We start from the raw sequence: 6,000 nt of genomic DNA, 5'->3' as shown, positions 1-6,000 counted from the left end.
ACGATGTGCCTGCATCTCTCGTTGTCGCTATAAAACGAAAGTAATGGATTAGTGTGACTTGAGCAAATGTACTGATGCCTCTCAGACGTATACGCGAACCACACCGTCAAATCAATTAGTTTGAAAGAGGGTGCATTATAGGCATGAGTGAATGTGAGGCATTCAGCTGGGAAACTGCTGCTCGTATGGGACGAAGCGTTTCGGCAGTGCAACGGGTGTGTGCAGAATGGTTTACGGAAGGCCGAGATGGGCCAGGTCGCACTACCGAGACCTCTTGCGGGAAAACCGACACTTCATCCGAATGGCACTGCACGATAGGTCTGCGTCCTTCTTGACTCTGGCGCAACATGGAACCGTCTAACACGTTGTACACTATCAGGACTGACAATTTGTCGCCGTTTATTACGGCGTGGATTACGTGCGCGTCGTCCGCTTCTCCGCCGACCATTGACGAATATGCAGAAACGTGCTAGACGGCAGTGAAGTATGGACCGACGTGACTGGGGACAGATATGGCATCAGATACTGTTTGCGGACGAATTCATCTTCTGTTTTTTTGAAAATCATGGCCCCATTTTGGTTCGCCACAGCCAAGGGGAGCGGCATTGCAGTGAACGCATTCGCACAAGACATACAGCGCCCACTCAAGGCCTTATGGTATGATGTGCTATTGGATACAACCACAATTCACAGCTGGTGCGTGTCCAGGGCACTGCCGCCAATGCGACCTAAGTGAATGACATCCTGCGACCTGTAGGTATATCCTTTCTGCAAACACCCCAGACGCCATTTTTCAGCAAGACAATGCACGACTATGTGTTGCTGTGTGAACACGTTCCTTCTTGGTGTCACAGGATGTCAGTTTTTTGCCGGCCGGAGTGGCCGAGCGGTTCTAGGCGCTACAGTCTGGAACCGCGCGACCGCTACGGTCGCAGATTCGAATCCTGCCTCGGGCACGGATGTGTGTGATGTCCTTAGGTTAGTTAGGTTTAAGTAGTTCTAAGTTCTAGGGGACTGATGACCTCAGAAGTTAAGTCCCATAGTGCTCAGAGCCATAGGAACCATTTTTTGATGTCAGCTTTTTGCCCTGGCTGGACAGATCAGCAGACTTGTCACCAATCGAAAATGTGTTAGATGTGGTGAAACGACTAGTGCAGTGCTGTGATCCAATGCCAACCACCGCATGTGAACTTTGGAAGCAGCAGAAAGCAGCATGGTTGGTTATACCACAGGGCGCACCTTATACGCGTCGATGCCATCACGCATGGAACAAATTATCAGGAATCATAGCGGACCTTGTGCCTACTAGGCAGCAGGACAAATGCTGAACCGAGGTGACTGAAATGCTAATCATTTCTGCAGAACATACTGATGTACATGTCCTGTGAATATGAATGTCCTATCTCTAGTCGTTCAAGGTGTTCCGTCTTCTTCTGAACATGAGTGCACCTTTTGCAGACACTGTCAGTGGTACGTGTGGATACTGTATGCAGGATGTGTTGCCAATAGAGTTTGTAGTAAAGAAGTAACAAATTAAAACTTTATGCCTGATGGTGAAGTTTTACGGCACAGACAGCAAAAATGTAGCAAGCCATAAACTCTTTTCTCCTTCCACAATTTCGTAGGGTTTGTCAATGAGAAAGAGTTTCGTAAAGATTTGAAATATGTGTAAAATTTGTTGGAAGTTGGTAAGTCCTCTTATTCTCCTATACTAAATGAAATTACCTGGGTACTTTCACGCCGTGAGTTGCGCCGCCTCGAGACACACACACAGGTCCTAACTGTAACGCTTGTCTTATGGTGTTAAATCTTTAACGTAAAATTATATCTCTTAAGAAACAGTTTCTGGCACAATTTCAAATTTTTAAATTTGGTTAATAATTCTACGAAGTACTGAAAATCAAATTTTCGTTTCCCCTGGAAGCTGCCACACAGGCAACCCGCAAGTAGCATTGTGCACCATCAACTGGGTTAGCCATATAGCAATATAGAGTGATCAGGATCAACCTGAAGAGCTTGCAAGGGTGTTCCAGGGGAAATTGTGCTGAGGAATAATTGTTAAGAAAAAAATTCGAAACGTTGCACCGTTACCGAGTTAATAAGCATTGAACTCAACCAGTAAGGCCTTTGCCAATAAGGCAAATCGAGCGGCCCGCCAGATACAATTAGTGCCAGTTGTTCTCTTAGCGTAGATGACAGCACACGATACTGTGCAGCCTTTGACTTGGATTTGATCCGTACTGCTGTATCGCTCTCTTGTTCGGGTTTAGGAAAGCAAACGAAGAACACTTGTGAGGACACTGTCTCTGGTGGGCCTTTTTTTACGGCCTGATAGGCTAACTTTAACGCTAATTAACTCGGAAACGGGGAAACATATCGAATTTCTTTCTTAACACTTTTTTCCCAGCTTAATGTACTCTGCAACATTCTTACAGATTTTCAGACTGTTTCTGCAGATCTATTTTGCTTGCTGATTCCTCTCATGTCACCATAGTCAGGCAGACTTGAATCTAGAAAAAGTGTAAACGTTTGGGAGACTAGCTGCTGTCTCCATATGTACGACATCTACATACAGAATTATTGTGGGGGATTAAACCAGAACATAGTGGGTCTGATGAATAAAGTAAAATAACATCGTTATTTACTTTGTGTATGGCATAGAAGAAAACAGAAATAAGATTGGTAGAAGCATTTAGAAGACAATACTGGAAGGTGCAAAGAATTTCCACTGTCTGATTGAAATTCTGAACAGTGTTTCATCTTCATCATCTGGAATGCTAGGTAAGGAGTTGAATGCACACGGTAATTCATTTCATCAGTTCTTAAATATATTCATATATTGATTCTATTTCATCATCATCGTCATCATCATCATCATCATCATCATGAGTTGAAGCATGGCGGTGCGACCGAATAATTATCGTGTTAGTAGGTGTAGCATCTTCACTACCACAAGCCACTCATTGATGTGATAAGTACCCCATATTTTCGCTCGTTTATGTCTTTTTATGTTGCCGCTTTCATTCCTTTCATTCTACCAGGCTCTGCTACGAATTTATCCAATCTCCCCACCTTGTTTGACATTGCCCTAGGACATCTGCTTGGTTGTTTCTCATCTCTTATTTTATTTCTCCCAAGTTACCTGCTTTCTTAGTGTGTGCACATTCCGTGTACCATTGGTGACCTGTGAGAGATTTCTCCTGGTGATGACCTAAGAGGTCCTCATTGTCCGATTTCAGATGACTATTCCGCAGCCCTTGATTACATTTTGTACTATCGCGAAATAGGGGAGATGGTGCCACAGACATGATACGTGAGTTGGAGTGGTAATAACTAAAACAAACGTGTTTTTCGTTGCGACGGGATCTTCTCATGAAATTTCAATCACCGGTTTTCTCCTCCGATTGCGAAAACATTCTGTTGGCACCCACCTACGTAGGGAGAAATGATCATCACGATAAAATAAGAGAAATCAGGGCTCGCACAGAAAAATTTAAGTGTTCGTTTTTCCCGAGCGCCGTTCGAGAGTGGAACGGTAGAGAGACAGCTTGAAGGTGGTTCATTGAACCCTCTGCCAGGCACTTTATTGTGAATAGCAGAGTAATCACGTAGATGTAGATATCCCATTATCCTTTCAAATCTTCTTCCGTGCTTACATATTACTCCCATATTACTTCAGATATTGCGTTCTCCATTCTGTGCTCAGAGGTTTGCAACAAAATACAAAAATCACTTGGGAACCACACATACGCATTTCGCAAAACACTATCTGATCAAAAGTAACTGGACACCTGTTATTAGATATACGTGTCCACCTGTGGTCTAGGATCAGCGTGTTTGGTCAAAGGGTTAGCTGCCCTCTGTAATAAAAAACTGACTCAACGGCTTAACACTGAACTTGAACGGGTGTCGTGTGACATCCACACTGAACAAATGCAACGAACAATATGGAACCAAATGAGAAAAAAAGGGGTAGCGTCTTTGATTCATAATAAAAACGTCTTCTGTCGCGGGTTCGAATCCCGCCGCTGCTTAAATTTTTATTAATAATCAGCATTGGTGGCCGAAGACTTCCGGCATAAGAAGTAACCTTCATTCTGCCAATGGCCTTGTCAAAGATGGCGGAGGAGCGGACAGAGGTTCAGGGCATTCTCTTGTCCTAGCGGTGAGAAACTGCCTCTAAAGGCGGAAGAACATGCAATGATCAACGGCATGTGAATGCAGAAAGCAATGGAAACCACTGCATTAAAGACGCGTAATGTGTAATTGAAGAAGTGTCATGATGATCTCTCCATTGGCAAAAGATTCCGAAACAATCTACCATTCGGATCTCCGGGAGGGGACTGCCCACGGGGTGGTTACCATGAGAAAAAGATTGAATAATGAACGGAAGGATAACGTTCTACGAGTCGGGGAGTAATATGTCAGAAGCTTGAACGTGGTAGGGAAACTAGAAAATCTGAAAAGGGAAATGCAAAGGCTCATTATAGATATAGTAGGGGTCAGTGATGTGAAGTGGAAAGAAGACAAGAATTTCTGGGCAGATGAGTATAGGGTAATATCAACAGCAGCAGAAAATGGTATAACGGGAGAAGGATTCGTTATGAATAGGAAGATAGGGCAGAGAGTGTGTTACTGTGATCAGTTCAGTGATAGGGTTGTTCTTACCAGAATCGACAGCAAACCAACATGCCGACGTCGCAAGCTGAAGAGATAGAGGAAGTTCAAATCGTTCAAATGGCTCTGAGCACTATGGGACTTATCATCTGTGGCCATCAGTCCCCTAGAACTTAGAACTACTTAAACCTAACTAACCTAAGGACATCACACACATCCATGTCCGAGGCAGGATTCGAACCTGCGACCGTAGCAGTCGCGAGGTTCCGGACTGAGCGCCTAGAACCGCTAGGCCACCGCGGCCGGCGATAGAGAAAGTGTATGAGGATATTGTAATACAGTATGTAAAGGGGGATGAAAGCTTTCATGGGGGACTCGTATGCAGTTGTAGGGATGGAGGAGAAGAAACGGTTACAGGGCAGTACGGGCATGGGACAAGGAATGAGAGAGGAGAAAGACTAATTGAGTTCTTTAACAAGTTTCAGCTAGTAATAGCGAATACTCTGTTCAAGAACCACAAGAGGAGGAGGTATAATTGGAAAAGGCCGGGTGATACGGGAATATTTCCGGTAGATTACATCATGGTCAGACAGAGATTCCAAAATCAGATACTGGACTGTAAGACGTACCTAGGAGCAGACATAGACTCAGATCACAATATAGTAGTGATGAAGAGTAGGCTGAAGTTTAAGACATTAGTCAGATAGAAGCAATGCGGAAAGAAGTGGGATACGGAAGTACTAAGGAATGACGAGATACGGTTGAAGGTCTCTAAGGCTATTGATACAGCAATAAGGAATAACCCAGTATGCAGTACAGTTGAAGAGGAATGGACTTCTCTACGGAGGGCCATCATAGAAGTTGGGAAGGAAAACATAGGTACAAAGAAGGTAACGGCGAAGAAACCATGGGTAACAGAAAAAATACTTCAGTTGATTGATGAAAGGAGGAATTACAAAAATGTTCCCGGAAACTGAGGAATACAGAAACACAAGTAGCTGATGAATGAAATAAATGGGAAATGCAGGGAAGCTAATCCGAAATGGCTGCAGGAAAAATATAAATACATCGAGGAAGAAATGACTGTCGGAAGGACAGACTCAGCATACAGGAAAGTCACAACAGCCTTCGGTGACATTAAAAGCAAGGGTGATAACATTAAAAATGCACTGGGGATTCCACTGTTAAGTGCAGACGAGAGAGCGGATAGGTGGAAAGAATACATTGAAAGCCTCTATGAGGGGGAAGATTTGTCTGATGTGATAGAAGAAGAAACAGGAGCTGATTTAGAAGAGATAGGGGATTCAGTATTAGAATCAGAATTTAAAAGAGCTTAAGATCAAATAAGGTAGAAGGGATAGATAACATTCTATCAGAATTTCT

Source organism: Schistocerca piceifrons, chromosome 1 (assembly GCF_021461385.2).
Source record: "Schistocerca piceifrons isolate TAMUIC-IGC-003096 chromosome 1, iqSchPice1.1, whole genome shotgun sequence".
Lineage (NCBI taxonomy): Eukaryota > Metazoa > Arthropoda > Insecta > Orthoptera > Acrididae > Schistocerca > Schistocerca piceifrons.
The sequence above is the reverse complement of the archived record's forward strand: the minus strand, read 5'-3'. Positions refer to the sequence as shown.